At 38.6% G+C, this 17,233-nt stretch overlaps 1 long non-coding RNA gene across 1 annotated transcript in view; it reads right to left on the bottom strand.

The window, feature by feature from the left end:
- Positions 1 to 348: 348 nt before the first annotated feature.
- LOC118174660 overlaps positions 349 to 17,233 on the bottom strand; it is a 34,133-nt gene continuing 17,248 nt past the window's right edge. The window contains exons 2-3 of the long non-coding RNA XR_004754729.1: positions 1,732 to 1,912; positions 349 to 1,617 (exon numbers count right to left, since the gene is read on the bottom strand). This is a non-coding gene — a long non-coding RNA (uncharacterized LOC118174660). The remainder of the gene's footprint in view (positions 1,618 to 1,731; positions 1,913 to 17,233) is intronic.

Below are 17,233 nucleotides of genomic sequence, written 5' to 3'. Positions count from 1 at the left end.
TTTATAAAACCTATAATATGGCTGTAGAGAAGAGGACCCCTCCCTTTCCTGGCACAAGGGTACGTTGATGGCCATTGGCTTCTTTCTGAAATTCAGCAAAAAAAGCAAGCCTAACAGCAATATACAAAGATTTAAAGCCAAATGAGCATACATTTTATTATTGATTCAATTTGCGTTTTAAATAAAGTACATCCTCTCTGCAAAGATACCAAAGGCCCATTCTCACTTCTAAACCTAATTTTCATTAATTTCCTGAATGCAATGCTAAATATTTTTAGCCTGATACTAAATCATTTGACATAAGTTGGTTTTAATTGAACCATCTTTACTTGCACCAGGACTAAAGGCATTGACAATGTTTTCAGTTTGACATTTATCTTAGATGTAATCTAGTAGGGCTAACAGGCTCCACAAATGCATTTAGGTCTTCCTTCAGTCCAATTGGGCACAACAAGTAAAAGCAATACACCAGAACAAATTCCAAAAGAGCTCTCAGGGAAAAAACTCTTCCTTATGCCATGTAATTAACAGTTTTCTTAGGCCAACAGCTAATAAAACCCCTTCACATGTGCTTTACTTCAAGTGAGCACGGATTGCTAATGGAGTCAATGGAATTACTTAGAGCCTAAAATACTGGTGCATGCTGAAGCAGTCTCCTAAATCAAGGCTTTCATGAGTTAGAAGTCTGTGCTTTAATACTCTGAGTCAAATTGAAGAGGGAGATTTTAGAGAGGTATATTTTTGCTTCCTCTTTTATGTAATGGGAAGTCCTTATGTCATCTAATTCAGCACTTCTTCCAAGAAGCAGGAGTTATTTATATGCTGTATTAAGAGCATTTTCCTCATTGGCTTTTGAATTTGTCATCTTCAATTTGGCTCAAAGTCTCCTGACTCTGTACTTGGACAAAGGTGTATCCTCTAGTAAATATGGTATCTACCATTGTCCCTGATTATTTCCCTGCTTTCTAGAATGTTTCCAGTCTTTTCAACATCCTTCAATCTGTGTCACCATATGCCTGCAAGCATTAATTGAAATGACATGAAATAACTGAAACAAAATTGAGCCAGAACACAGGAAATAGCACTTTTTATGTGTAAAGCATGGGGGATTTTCTGTGTATCCACTAACACAAAACAAGATTCTGTCCATCTTATCAGAAAAACAGCAGCCCCTGAAGCAAATGTCCTGTAACATATCCCTGTGGTGTTGGGTGAGTTCTGACTTTGAGGAGGAAATATTTTCTTAATGATTTGGAGGACAGGAGGGAGATCAGTCCTGCTTGACATACAGAATCTCACTCTTCTCTTAAATGGGAACAAGAAACATTTTCAGGTAACCATCCACAATTACCTTCCTATGTTGCATGGCTTATAAGCAGAGCAGATGTAACAAGACTCCTCTTTAAGGCAGCCCACCTACTGACTGATGTGAGTTATATCCTGCACGTTCACTGTTACTACTTCTAAATGTACATTGATAAGGTCTTCCCCATCCTGCCAATAAAAGTCACTGGCCACGTCCTCCATCACAGCAGAAATGTGGTAACTGCTGCCTCATCACACACACAATGGCTGGTCCTGTCCCCAAACAGCACAGCTGCACTCTGGCAAGTGGTTCTGGACAAGCAAAAGGCACTTGGATCACTGTTGATACAAATCAATGTCACTAATAAGTTATCCATCACAATTGCACACTATGGAAACTGAAAGAGATGATTGAAGTGTGGTTACCAAATCAGACACTTCCAGTATGCTTGGATTGAACTATCCCACGCAACTTCCAATAACTTTGTCTCAGCACAACTTGCAGTTCTGGAAAGTGTTTATTCTTCCACAGAAGAATGTTAAAAGAGATTTTTCCATCTCCTTGTTAGAAATGTGGGACTGATCCTCATGAAATCCAGTTTCTATTCTAAAGTTACGAGAAATCTGTCAGGAGCCTTTCTCCCAGCATGTGCTCTAAGCTTTGGGTTATTCTCTCTGCCTCACATTTGTAGATAACCCCTTTCAACTAATCAAGACCACAATGACCCCTTCCACTTTCAATTTGCTACATAACTTTACACGTTTCTAACTTGTCTTTTTCAGCTCAGCTTGTTTCACCGTTTCATCTTCAACACTTGTGAAAGACGAAGGTAAAATCAAAGTCAGGTGGAGGAAGAGAAGCCCAGTGTCACTGTTAGGAGTTTAGCCCTGCCAGGTACCAACCACTCAGGATCTGCTCCACATCTCGCAGAGGCATAGCTCCGCGTTCTTTGACTTCGCCCATACGTTGTTATTTTTAGACTTGTTACAGCCTGTCTGCTGCAGTGTCACGATGATGCAGTCTCTGAAGGCTCTCTCATCTCTTCCTACCCTAACACAATAGCACTATCAAGAAAAGAATCATTTTTAATCATCCTTTGATTCTAAGCTGTCTTTTCCATTGCTAACAATGTTTCTTATTTCTCTGACTAGAGCAAAATAAAATTATATATATACACACATATCAACAACCACACAGACAACTGTTTTCACAGACAATCATTTGTGTTCCGTATTCATCACTGACAAGAATTTTTACTTGGTAATCTCCAATTTTATCGAAATACTAAATTACAACTGCAATGACCTCATTGATTTCAAGGTGTTCTTTTTCCCTGAAGAGATGCTTTGCTTTCAATAAGCCACAAAAATTCATGTATTTCAGAACCAAATATAACGATTGATATGTTCCTTGCAATTGGAGCTCTGTAGTTTACTCCATGCCATCTGAATAGTGATTAACATAATAATTAGATTTTTCATAAAGCTTTGATTATCCCAAAGGAACTGCAGATATTCATGTGAATATAAACTATTCAATTATCTCTTAAACAAAGGGCAAAACTTGCAAGTAGTTGTATTTGACCAGCTGATTTAATTGGACAAATTAAAAAGTTTACAGTTACACAACTTTTTTAAAACATCCCTTCCTCAGACAAGTTCCTGGGTACATAAGACTCATTTTTCCCACTTTGTCATTTGATCTATTAAAAGATTTTACCTCATCCTAACACTCTTTTTCTTCCTGTATTGTTAAACAAACAAGATGTCTAATACTGTCTCGAAATAAAAGCTTAAACTGACAACTAGACTGCAGAGTCTTCAAAGTGGATTTTCTATGTCTCTATTTTATGTGATCACTCTGTCTTTAGAAAGACTTCTAAAAAATGCATGATGATGTAAGGAATTGTAGGGAAACTATTAACAGCATAAAGCCAGATTGCAGAGGAGCAACGTGACTGCTAGTCTGCACAGCTCTTGAAAGGGAGGGGTTTATTCAGTTCTATGAAGAGTTCTGGAAATCCAGGATTTCAGAGAGATTACAGAAATCCTCCCAAGACAGATTTTAGGGGATAAGGGCAGACAGCCTCCCCAGAGCCTCATCATTTGCAGTGATGTAATCCTCACACAGGATTTGGAAATGTACTCATCTTCATTGTTTGATAGACGGGGTGAAAGTTAAACACCTAAAACAAAAACATCGGGGAAAAAAGGTCTTGTGCATATATTGACATTGCAGCTTTAAAGACATGACAAGTGAGAAGGCTGCCATGTTGATCTAACTATTCATAATCAACTATTCAATAGCTACTATAACAATGCAGACATCTGCAATTAATTTATGTTTCAAGAGTCAAAGAAACAAAAATGATATCCCTGGAATAAAATACACAGGAAATCCTTGTATTGCAAGTAGAAAAACAACCTAAACTCATGCTTTATGGAGAAAATGAATTAGAAGAACAGCTCTATTTGGGAATACGAAGTTTAGTGCTTTATTCCTATATATATATATATACTTTAAGTGGCAAATTTTAGCCATCTCTGTTAATGCTCCATCACTGTTAATGTCCATCAATATTCTTCATGACACAGTATGGACTGAAAAATTAAACATAATTCTAATAAAATTGGTGGTGTCCCAGTGAGATCAAGAGCAAAGCCCTCCGAGGTCTACTTTCATTTCTTATCCTAACATGGAACACTGGAAAAAAGCTAAGAGTACACTGAAGAAACATGGCGGATACAGGTGGAAACACAAGAATGAGATTAAGTAAAGTCAAAAAAAAAAAAAAACTATGATTCATCATATAGCAAACCATGTCAAATATAAAGCTCAGTGGAATAGATGCAGAGGAAACTACACCAGTGAAAGAAATGCAAGAGCATAAAAAGGCATCAAATCAGATGCAAAGCTCAGCTGAACAACAGCTGTAAATATTGAAAGAATGTAGGGCTATTTAGTGGTTTTCCAATCGCATCACTCCCCCCTCTCTCCAGCCTGCTGTAAGCACTCACTTTCATTATCATTACCATTATTCATTATCACAGAGGTGCTGAAAGATTGTAAGCACTTCAGGAAAGAAAAATATATCAGGGACCTGAAGGAATTGATTCATGTGCAATAAAGTGATATTGATAGGAAGAAGGCTTTTAATGATTGAAAGCAAACACCAAAGAGAATAAATCATTATTTACTATGATGCACAAAACAACATGAACAAGTTAATGTACATATAGCCTACAGAGAACCTCCACTACCTTCACTATGTCTATTCCCCTTAAAAAATTGTAGAAATTATTATTTGGGATACCTGGAAAGCAGACTAGGGGACTGGCATGGAGAACTGCAGGATGCAACCAGAGCAGAAAAAACACGTGGCATTAAAGAAAAAAAAAAAAAAAAAAAAAAAAAAAAAAAAAAGGATTTTAATTTTTTCCAGGTTTCTTTCTTACATTCTTCTTAGTTTCTACTAGTTTAATGAAGACCCCATTTAATTATCAATTACTACATCTCTTAATCTGTGCAACCATAAATTTTTTTTTGCCTAACAGTGTCTATAAAATGATGACTGGTTGCTGTTTGATTGATTGATTTCTGCTTCTGCTGGAGCTTTAAATCAAATATTTACAAAAAAATAAATGTGTCCGAAGTTACACCAACAGCAGTTTGGTATTCCTATACCCTAACAAATTAGAAAAGAGCTGCAGAAAGATGTTTTGAAGAACAGTTTCTAACTCTATTCCTTTTCATTTTTTATAAAGTTGGCTTAATCTCTCGCTCAAAAATTAATGTCTTTGGACTATAAATTAACAACTAATAAAATAAAATAAAAAATTAAATTACTAGAAGATATTGGCTTTATTTCTTTCCAGCAGAAGGTTTGTTTTCATTTACTTGAAGGTCTCTTCAACATGTTTTTCATGTGAGCCATAGAACTGTCCTCTGGTACATTAGTTACAGTAAATTCACCTGGGCTCCTTATTTGACCAGAATTTTGGTACTGACCCATCTCTGCATAGTTAGACATGCCTTCATGCCAGAAGACCCTACAGTAGTTTCTTGGGTTCCTTTCAGCTTTCTCTTGCACCTCTAGTCCAGGGTAGCCCATGCTCCGTATAGCATGCCTATCGACAGCAGCGAGGAGATGCAGTAAATGCCATGTTGCCTAAATGAGAGGCGGCTGGATGTACTAGCCTGGGCTTACCATCAAGTGCATCACTGCTTATTACCCAGCTGCTGTTCTCCAGAGAGCAGAGACAGTGCAATAGGCGATCCGTTCCATTAGCGAAACACTGAGCCAGGGAGCATTAAGGGGAGATCCCAAAAAGTCAGGCAGGAGTGCATGAGATGCTTGCCTGCCTCAACCACTCCCACCATCAGCAAACTGCAACAAGCAAGCAGAGGGGGCTGCACCACAGGCTCAGGCTGCTCCAGCCAGCAGCCCTACGCCAAACGTGCAACCAAGGGCTGCCACATGTCCCCTGGGAGCACAGTGCCACTTGCTCTTCCCAGGTGGGTGGCCAAGCACTGAGCTTCACTGTCCCCTTGATGCTGCAGGAGGGGGCTGCTGGCACACCTCACTCAGTGGTCTGCACCAAGCTTCATGACAGCTTGACCCTGAACACAGGGCAAAAGAGCTGTCAGCAGCTCTCCTGGGGAAAAAAGCAAACAAACAAAAAAAAAACCTACCACCTTCTTGGAGGTGAATGTGGCATTTCCTATTATCTGCAGCTATAGGCTATTCAGAAAGTATACAAAGCACTGACTGGTGTTTTCGTACTGGTTCCTCTTCACTGCTTTGCAAAATCAGACAGATGGTATTTAAATTGATTTTTTAAAACATAAATAGAAGAGACTCAGTCATTTTCTTGTTGCTGTTCAGTGTTTATGTTTTAAAGAGATTAGGATTTTAGGTTCGATGTAGCTTGCACTTGAAATTGAATCCTATTTCTATATATGATTAAGTTATTTAATAAATTTTCCACAGCACCCAGATCTCTCTGCTTTGTTCTAAAACACTCCCAACTCTGTTTTCTACAAAAATTAGCTCAACCTCCTGCCCTGCCATCTATTGTCCTCACACTTTCATTAAAAATTGAATTTGGTTTTAATGCCCAAAAGAATTTGTTTTGTATCTCATCTCGTTAATCAAAAAAAAAGCAAAACAACAACAACAACAACAAAAAAAAAAACACTGTGATGACTTGGGAATCCCTGCCCCCCAAAAAAAAAAAACAAAAAAAAACTAGCTTCAGTGAGCTGGCAAAGCTGATGCTGTAGTAATTTCTAGCAGCCAAGACTTGACAGCTCCCACTTCAGAGCCATCGGCTGTGACGAAGCATGTGATTTTGGTTAATTCTCTGTTATGCCTGGGACTTGTGACTAGCAATAGCTGTCAATCAAACACTACAGATAAGGGGTAGGGATTTGCCCGATGAAGCTTCGGACACATTTGTCTCTCCTGCCTTTTGTTTGTTGTTTTGTGGTGTTCTGTGGTTGTGATTCATCCATGAATCCTTGAGGAAGAATTAGCAGAGGAAAAAGAGAACGCATGAAGACAGGAGAGAACAGCTGGACTACAGCTTGCTTTCAGAGCACAGAGGGTGAACAAGAAACATTCTTCCCTACAGGCTCCAGTGGGAAACAACACACACTAGTGGAGCCTGAAGTAGCTGGATTACAGGTGAGACTTCATGGGCTAAACAATACTTGTAAAAAGCACATATCCTTAACAAGAGACAGAAACAAGCTACCCTTTTATCCCTTCTTGTGGAACTAGACTGACAGCCACAAGAGAGCTTTCTTCACTGTGAAATTAAATGGGATGCTATGTGGAGAAAATCATTAACGTAATGCAAAGAAATAGACTATTCTACAATTAACCCAAATTAAAAGCCCAGTGGAATTTCCTGGAGAAAAAATACCAATAAAAAATATAAATAAATAAAATAAAAATAAAGATGCCACATCTTTGCCTTTTGATGCTTGATTTTAAATACAGTCGTGATGTCTTTCTACTTCATATAGAGGTAATTAATCGTTCGTTTTCCTGATGAGCCTAGAGCTACTCAACTTCCTATAATTCTTCTATTGACAAAAGTTTTTTTGTTTTTTTTTTTTTTTTTTGAAAGATCAGAAACAGCTGAATGCAGCAAAATATTGCAGAGAAATTAAAATGGCTACAGTGGTGTTTGTTTAGGGGCCACAGTCAAAGTGAATCAAATATCTGATGTGCACAGTTGCCTGAGTCAGACTGAGGATGGATTTGAGAAGTTCTCATGCTTATGCAGTTGTCCAAAACCCCCTTGTCTCTCCTTGACGTGTTATTGACATTATATTCACTGCAAAAATAGAACAAGAGCTGGTGATCCATATTACAGTTGTGATCATAATCTTTCTGATAAATTGACATATGCCTTAGTCCTCAGCCAGCTGTGTTCCCACTTGCATACTTAGAGTCCTCAAAACTGACCATGAGATCACTGGGAAGAGGGCACATTGCCATACAGAAGCCTGTTGTACTCCATTTAGACCACTACAGTCTAGATTGTCTGTATGGGCTGGGTACTCAGGGGATAGGATGGATTTTGCCCTCCTGTTTAGCCTCCCACAGTTTACCCAGTATTGCGGTCATCAGTGATTCCCCCATCCACAGCAGGGGCTTGAAGGGAGAAACAGAAGTGGCAACCCTCACTTGCCAGCCAAGGAAAAGAAGAACCTTCCCAGCACTGAATTGCACAGACAAACCCCTTCATTTCTGCCTGAAGGAAGCTTCCTTTTTCTTCCCCTTCACCTGCATCTCAAGAACCTGGATGATGGAGGCCTGAAAATACTCCCACAGATGGTTGTTGCAACTGCATTTGAAAGAGCTTGAGAAGATTAATGTGAGAGATTGCAGATCAAAAATAAATAAATAAAATAAAATAAAGCAAACAAACATGTCAGAGAAGATTCATAGTTTGAACTGATATTTGCTTTATTTTCAAGGAATTATTCACACTGTCCTTGTCAAACTCACAGTACAGTTTACTTTTAGGAAGTAATGGTTCTACTAATACTATAATTTGTATCATAGTAGTTCAAGCCCTCACTCCCATTAAACTGAATAAAAGATGGTCCCAGCCCCTAACATCATACAGTCGAAACATTTATTTCTATCACCAAGCCCTTGGGAGCCTTGTCATCATAGGAACTTGTTATCATAGCCTCTTTATCATAGGAAGCGCTATCACAGAAAAGCGATCTTTCCAAGTTTGCTACTAGCTCCTTCCTCTCCTCCAGTGCTACTATTTTTAAGCTATTATTTTGAAAAAAAAAAAAAAAAAAAGAAAAAAAAAGAAAAAAAAAACACGTACAGTTTGAAAAATCTTTGGAAGCTAATAATCATGAGCCTATGTGGGCACATTTCTCACCTAACCCTCTTTCGAGAAAGGTCTTCTTCTTTTAATCTTTTTCTTGTTTGGAGGATCCAGCATGAGCAGTAATCTCAGTCCTTGTCACTAGCATCTTATGCTTACAGAAACCTAATATCAACCATCCCATACCTTCCAATGACCACAAGGAGGTCACCAAGACAACAGAGCCAGGTTCTTTACGGTGTTCCAAGGTAGGAGGACAAGAATGGATATAAGTCAAAACAAGCCAGGCTTAAACAGGATATGAAGAAAAGCTTTTTCATGACCAGGACAGTCAAGCAGTAGAACAAGTTGCTCAGAGAGGAGGTGTGATCTCCATCTTTCCAGGTTTTTCAAGATGCCATAAAACCCTGAGTAACCTGGTCTGACCTCATAGCAGACCCTGCTCAGAGCAAGAGGTTGGATAAGAGACTACCTGAAGTCTCTCCTATCCTGAATTATCCTGTGATCCTACTGTTTATTCACTACACACCTTTTTAACTGAAGCTTTTGCCAAACTTTCTTACCTCCAGACACATCAGACCCTAAACACGTTTTCAGCATTTTGATTAAAGGTACCAAGACCTTTTCAAATAGTTACTGAAATAACATTTCAAAACAAATAGAAATAACTTCTTTTATAATGATTTGGAATGCAGGTGTTTTTGTTTTCTGTTATCATTCCTAGATAGAAAAAAAAATGACCCTCAAAGGCTAATGTTTTCCTGAAATAAATTATGGTACTTTGGGAGTTAAATATATCTACTCACAGCTATTTGATACATAAATGGACTAAATTATAGACAGAATTTTTAAAATAGAGAGGATCACTTACTGCCAAATGAAATGTAGGAACACAGAGGGAAGCAAAACAGAAAATCAAGAGCAATAATAGTCCAGGCTTTTTTCACACACAGCTAGAAGAAGCACTGCCCATCACTAGGCAACACTTTCAATTAATTTGCTTCAAGGAGAGTGAGGAAGACAGCCACGGAGAGTCATATTATGCAAAATGGTTTTTCAGCAAGGTGGTTGCCCTCTGTTTGTTCAGCAGGTTCCAGACTGGCTCAAGATGCATGATGTAGAAGCGTTCTCTAAGGCAGGTATATAATATACAAATGTCTCCTCCCATGGGACTACATGATCAGATGTCTCCTCCTGAGCTACATGATCAGACGTTTTCCTAACTAACATAAAATGATCAGAAAAAAAAATCCACTCTGGAAGCAAGCAGTAGTCGCAGTGTGACTGCATAGCTCAGAAAAAATATGTTATCATTAACTTAACAAGAAATAGTTTCCCATAAACTAAAGTTAGAGCTAACCTCTCGGTAAAACAGAACATCTTTTATCTAAAAAATTACAGCACAAAACACACAAAATCAGTAGAGTGCTAATTATATGCATTAACCGGAGTTTCTTATAAACATATTTTAACGCTATCCCCCTTCCCCCCCCACAATGAGAAATTCCATTAACAGCATTATTAGCTCTCCTTTAAATAGCTAATTATACCTAACTCCAGTGATAATGTCTAATTACTGGTTTATTCAGTCTGAGTGGTTTATAACATGATGAGAAATTACTCAGATGAAATTAGATCAAAGGGTAACATAAATGTTATTTGCATTTCAAACTGCCTTCGTAGGCAGAGGTGGAGCTGGAGGGGTTGAGGAAGGGAAACAGCAGCACGAAGGCACAGCTACATTTCCACAAGCATCCAGCATCTGTTCCCTTCAGTCTCCTTCCTCCACACCCACGTATGTGTGTGCTGCATATCTCAGAGAAACGTGCCAGACCAAAGTGGTACGAGTGCTTACCAGGGTTTCATAACGGATGCAATTATTCTCATTGCCTTTGGAAGATCACAAGATGAAACCTGAAGTAAAATGCTGCAGCTCCATTAAACCAAGCCAGTCCTGCAGTTTTCAAGGGCCTCTGTAGTGTAACCATAATAAAAATTTGCTTTTTGAAACGGGTGTACAACAGATGGATAATAAGTTTTACCTCATTATCTCACAGCAAGATGATGTGGATTTTTTATTTTTTTTTTCCCCTATAAAAATAAAAAAGGAACAATTAGCACTCCTAGAAACTTAAATTGTTTCTCAGTCTATATGGGAGCTGATGTCAGGATAAGGTTGGAATAGTATGGAAATATCAGAATATGTCAGAATATTGGTGGAGAGAAGTTGAATAGGGCACTGAAATAAGAAGTCTCAAGAGCCTTAATATAAAATAGGGTGGCGGTGGGGGAAAGCATTCCTCAGAAAGCTCTCTTCCATCAGTACTTTCTTGCATTTTCTCATTTGTGGTCATAAAGAATGAGTGACAAATTTTCCTTTTTACACTTACCAAAGTTGTATAAAAAGCATCTTAAAGTAACTTCAATGCAAACTTATTATTTTTCTGTCCTAGTTGGAAGGGTAACACAAACATAGCCAGATTGTTCATTATTTCAGAGTGGGATACAACGCTCATCCCACATCTTCATGTCACTGAGAAGATTTCAGCAAAATTCTGTGCTTCTTTCTTTTTTTAAGCCAGGTAGGTGAAAAAGTGGTTTACCTTAGCTCAGAAAGACAACACTCAGTCTTTTGCAAAGACACCTGTTTACTTCAGCAGCAGGATGTTTAATGCAAACGCTCGTTACACCAGATTGCTCTTACATACAAAGACTGACTCGAGGACCAACTCCATTCTAGTCAAGACTGATAACATCTTGGGGACAATTGCTTATGTGAGTAGTATCTCTCTTGTTCGTGATTTAAAACAGGGGAGACATTAGATGATAGTTTAAGAACATTTTGCTCATCTCATTCTTTGAGAGAGTTTACAACATCCTCTTCCTTTGTGCCTGTCCTTTCAGAGATGCACAAGTATAAACTATTTTTCAGTGACTGGTCAGAAGCAGGGGAGTTGAACTTCATGCATCAGAGCATCAAATTAACAGAGGCAGGTCATGAATTATACAGATAGTTTGTCATTCACTTCCTGTACACTGTACAGCTAATTAAGAGCTGTACTTTTCATATGAATTCTGTAATCACCCTGACATATGCTAACCAAGCATCCCATCTCTGGCTAGCATTATGCTCCATTATAGAGTGAAAGTTAATGGCGGTCTGTGGTTCTGACATTACTCTGAACCATAAAATACTAATAGCTGAAACTCCTTGTTCTTGGTGGTCCTCTTCTGTGACCTCCTGCTTACCTTTGTTAAAAACATACAACCTCCTCCACTGGAAAGAACAAGCCCATCTGAAAGACAGTTCCACCTCATAGTCTCATGAAAAAGAATCCCTCTGCTTATTAAAAAAAAAAATAAAAAAATGCAGAGAAGTGACAGAAACAAAGTTGAGACCTTGGACCATCCTCCATGTCTGAGCATCTCACAGGTATGTTTGCTACAGACAGGAGGCACAGAGCAGTTATAAACACAAACTGAACATGTTGACAGAGTGACCCATTGCACCCTACCAGCATCAGTCATTGATTATTGATTAATACTCTCTTGCACAAACACAGCCACCCTCTCAAGACAGAGGACCGAAACACTGAAGTACCATATAGCATTGGATAAGCAGGATTTAGGCTGGACCACTTTTTTCAAAATACATGCCTCATCAATAACACACATCAGGACAATTTTTGCTTTAATTTTTCAGAACTGATTACATTAACTACTGAGGAATGAAAAGTTTACATTCCCTCTTCTACAGTCATTACTTCTCCGTTAAAAAGATTGTTATTACTATAACAAAACCAAATTTAACTTTGTTCTATACATGAATGATGCACTGCAGGATCCCATCTGCAAAATGTCACATGGGACTAGATTTCATCTTAATTCATGAGCTATAAGCACCCACCTTAAGATATAATCAATTTAAATACAGTAATGGAGGAAAAATAATGTGCGTGTGTTCATTCTTTCTGGGATCTCTACAAGTATTATATGAATGTTAAAAAAAGTACAGAACCAAGTTACTCAACAAGATTTTACTGGACAGCTACTGAATGTAGAAACAACATCTAAAACTGGGTTTTATTTTTATTTTATTTTTATTTTTTTGCCCAGTTGTCTTTAGCATAAATCCATTGAACTGATCCTCTGTAATTGTACCCATTCCTCCCACCGAACGGTAACCGCCCACATAGAAGAGGGGTAGACATAAAGAACTCACACTCTCACAACCTCTACTTATCCAGATAAATGAGTCAGCCTGGAAAAGATTATAGACAAAGACTGGAACTGGTTTTTGCTAGCACATACTGTACCTTTTTCATATCTACAACTCAGAAAAAGAAACCAAGGCATCTAAGCACATAAATTACACCAGTTATGTCTTAATCTCCCTTTTTAAAACTTACTTTAAAACTAAGTCAGTTTTATCTCAGTATCTTTTTCCCCCTTTAGCATGAATCAGTCACTTTAATAGAACACAGAAGAAGAAAAAGAGAAAAAGGCAAGGTGAGGAGATGGAGATGTATGTATCTCATTTGACCTTCTTGACAAAGACAAGGCAGAATCCATTAAGCATTTATATAAAATATTCCTTATTCTTTTTACAGCTCTTTCCCATCTCTCAAATTTTGTGAGAAAGAAAATTTGCTGCTCTCTCATAAATCATTCTCTCTCCCTGACGTGCTATGACCTATGCTCCACTGTGACTTTCAGTAATGATCTCCATTCTATTGGAGCAGAGACTTGGGGACAGAGGGAAGAAAGCACACATTTTTGCCACATAATCTCCAAAGCTACGTCAAATGATTCTAATGATTTTAAACTTTCATGATTCTTCACTGTTTTCTGGCTTTCCCTAGGTGTGGCCACCCAATCCTCCTCCTCTTTGACAAGTTATGACTATGAGCTTGATTTCTTACATAAAGGTATAAAAACAGATCCAGGAATATTTTGCTAAGCGCTGCACACACCACTGTATTGGTATCAGAGTGTATTGGAGATATCACCTTGGCATGTCATTCCTACTGAATTTACATGAAAGCATTCTACCACAAATGTAAATATCTCTTGTGTATCAGTAAAGATGGGACAAATATCAAAAGATCTCCATATTCTGGTATTTCTGGTTGTTTACTGTCACTTCTGCCTGCACAGTTTTCCCACAGATGCATGAAAAGATGCCAAAGAAGGTGTCAGGTGTCAAAGAAAGATGAAGGCTGTTTGATACCTAGCATTATTTACAAGGTGAAAGACAGACATTAGATAATTGTCACATGACAGAGCAATTAGGATTTTCAAAGAAGCCTAAGGGAACTGCTGTCCACCATCCACTGAATTTCAAATGAAACTGGATTTTTTTTATTTTCTTTGTTAAAAAATATTTGAAGAAAAAAGGTGAAGTTTTCAATAAATGTTTTAAGCACAAAAAGAAACAAACGTGCTTCTGTAGTCAATGGCTAGCCCTGAGTGCTATTGTTAAGCAAATAAATGTAAGCAAAAGAGGAACTGGTTCAAACAGAACAGCCACAAGGTTCTGCATTATTTAGGATCTACTAATCTTTAATAAGGGAATTTCTTAAATACAAAACTTCCAAATTTTGGGAGCTGACTGTAGTCTTTTTTCTCCTTCATATATCATGAAGGATACTAACAGTCTCCTCTCTATGTGCATAATTTATCTTAAACAGACAAGTCCTTGTACAATACAGAAGCAACAACAACTCTGATTAATGCCTCTGTCACCCCATGCATTGATTGGTATTCCTCTAGTTGTTGGTCTCCCTAGGAAAACTCTTCAGAAGATGCAATTACTTCGAAGTGCTATGTCCCATGTAGCAATTACACCTACAGGGCATACATACCTCACTTTTCTGTATTTGAGGAGAGCTCTGCCTATCACAGAGTTACACTGCTAATTGAATAGGCGAATCCCAACCACTCAGCAGCCAGTGTGAAAATCCACATCCAAGCAAAGATGCCAGCTTGTGGCAACGTATGGCACAGCCCCTTCGTAAAATGAAGGTATTGCTTGTTTTCAGATCATACACACAAGAGCTTTAGGACAAGCACCCAACTTTTATTGTGTCCATAAAACTTTCCATAGTGTGATTTCAAGTGATGTTTAAATCCACAGTCCTTACTGGAATACAAGCAACAGCCCATCATGAACACTAGTAGTGAAAGAAAGCACCTTGAGTGTGCATTTATGAGACTGACAATCAACTTTATGTGCTGCAGTGCCATACAGTCAGAGCTAGCCCTCCTGCCCAAAAGGTATCAGTGCTGTTCTACCTAGTCATTGAGAGCCATTAGCTAAGGCGCATCCCCATGCTAGGGAGAGTCTTATTCTGGGACCTTAAACAAATCACCTGCTCTCACTCCTCTGTGCCTAAGTTCTCAAGTGTATCATGGAGATAAAACTCACTCCAGCTCACAGAAACATCATGCAAGTTAACTTTTCCAAAATGCAGTGAAAGCTTCCAATACACTGCTAGGTTTCTTTAGAAATACAGTCTCATGGCTATTGCTGTTTAGGAATGGGTGAGGTTTCTTTTGGCTGTTTGCTCACTCATAAGGGGAAAAAAAAAGTCTTGATGAATTATAAACACGTTACTATTCACCTCAGTTACTGCCTTGTCTCTCTTCTGTTGACCGCTCCTCATTACTCAACTTCCATCAGCAAACATAATCGCCTATCACTGCTCCTTGGCACTGCAATGAGCCACCTACCCCTTCCATTTATTTTTTGGAGGCTGTCAGTTTTGATTCCTTGCCTCAAAATGTCATCTTTATCTTTGGTGTTATGCCATTCTTACTTCACAGGGAACTTAAACACACCGTTCAGGAAAGCATGCTTCATTGTGAAATAAACAGCCGTTATTTTATGTCACAGTCTTGCTCTCACAGGAGTGATGATTAATCCAGACTCCAACTTAGGGGCAAGTATCTACCAGTTTATCAACAGAACCAGCTCACAAGGCACATAGCATGATGCACCTAAGGCTGAAAACAAAACTGGCACACAAGACACGTTGTCCCAGAGCCCATAGCCTTCATGTTTACACATGACTGTGCAAACTGCTGTTGTAGTTGGTTTGCCATACTTCCAGGAGCCTGACTTTTGAGGAAGCAGAAAAAGTTTAATCAAAACACCAGCCATAACACATCCCAGGACTTTGCAGGATAATTTTGTTCCAAGTATTTCTTCTGTGCACTTAAGAAGCACATCAGAAACACAGACAGAGAATCACCAGAGGCAAAAAAACAGCTGTTGTACCTACAGCCTAATGTGAAGAGGGAGTGCCAGTTTGGGGGACCTACATGGGCTCGTAAGTGGCAACAGAAATGGTCATATGTTTTAGGAACAAAAGTGGCAAAGTGTTTGAGGAACTTGTGAGGCAGCAGCAATGTGGTCATGATTCATGTGCCCGGTATAGGACAAATAAGTCGTCTGATGTCCTGACCTTTCCTCACAAAGAGCTTACAGACACTGTCTCTTCATTTCAAATAATGCCCTGGAAAGGCAGAAGTGATGGTGCATCTTTAACTAGATATTGCTTCTTATCTAGGAGCTGCACCTTTTACTCTTACAAAGATTACAAAAACAAAGGTGATGGTCTTTCAGTAATGAGAACAGAAGGCTCTTAAGGTGTCTACATCCCCTCTTTCCCCCATTAATAAAAGCTTTAGTTAATAACTTAACCCATCTATTGTTTCAAGGGCAAAACAGTAGCCATTTTCAGATGTGTAGACAATGATGAATTTTGGAAAGCTCCAAACTTTTTTCAGCCTTCGCAATATTCTGCTTTTTATATTAACCTCATATCATTTCTATTCTCTTTTTTTAGATAAAAGCTTTTGCTAGAAAACAGCAGAGCACAGTGACTTCCAGGGTGTCTGTTCAGTTCTAGATACCAGCTTAGCGACAGCACAGAAAGACGATTTTTAGAGATTAGATGGCCTATGCTTTTAAAGTATCTGCATTTGAGCACCACAGAGTCAGCAGTCACACTTGAAGATCTTGTCTAATGTACCTAATTTCCTACTGTTTTATCTCTTTATGTCACCATTTACTTCTCTGGGGATTGCACTGTGCATGACATGATGTTAAAATATCCATGGCTTGGAACACTCCAACATCTTGGGGCATGCATTCATTCAAAACAGAAGAGACATTTGCACATGGACTTGAAGAAAGGAAGGACTAAAGCAACAGCCAAGGCCTGTTTCAGCACAATCCAAATAAACAAAAGCCCCCATGAGACAGATACATTCCTTGCAATGGAAGAGAGCAGCTGTACAGAATCTTTACTTAGAATAATTTTTTCTCATCTTAGATTCCTACCACCTATCGTCTCATCTGAACAGTTTCGCCCAGAGTGCTCTATCTGATCTCTGTAGAAAACTTTTACAGGTTTTTACAAGCATATGTTGACATGGATTTTCTGCTTCACAATCCATCCAGGCCTCAGCCACAGATGAGTTAATTGATTTGCAAGGCCAAAATCCTGTGTTTGCAACATATCCTTATCGCATGTCAACTACACCCCAGATGAGAGCAAGA

The sequence above is a fragment of the Oxyura jamaicensis genome, chromosome 15 (genome assembly GCF_011077185.1).
Source record: "Oxyura jamaicensis isolate SHBP4307 breed ruddy duck chromosome 15, BPBGC_Ojam_1.0, whole genome shotgun sequence".
Classification (NCBI taxonomy): domain Eukaryota; kingdom Metazoa; phylum Chordata; class Aves; order Anseriformes; family Anatidae; genus Oxyura; species Oxyura jamaicensis.
The sequence above is the reverse complement of the archived record's forward strand: the minus strand, read 5'-3'. Positions and strand labels throughout refer to the sequence as shown.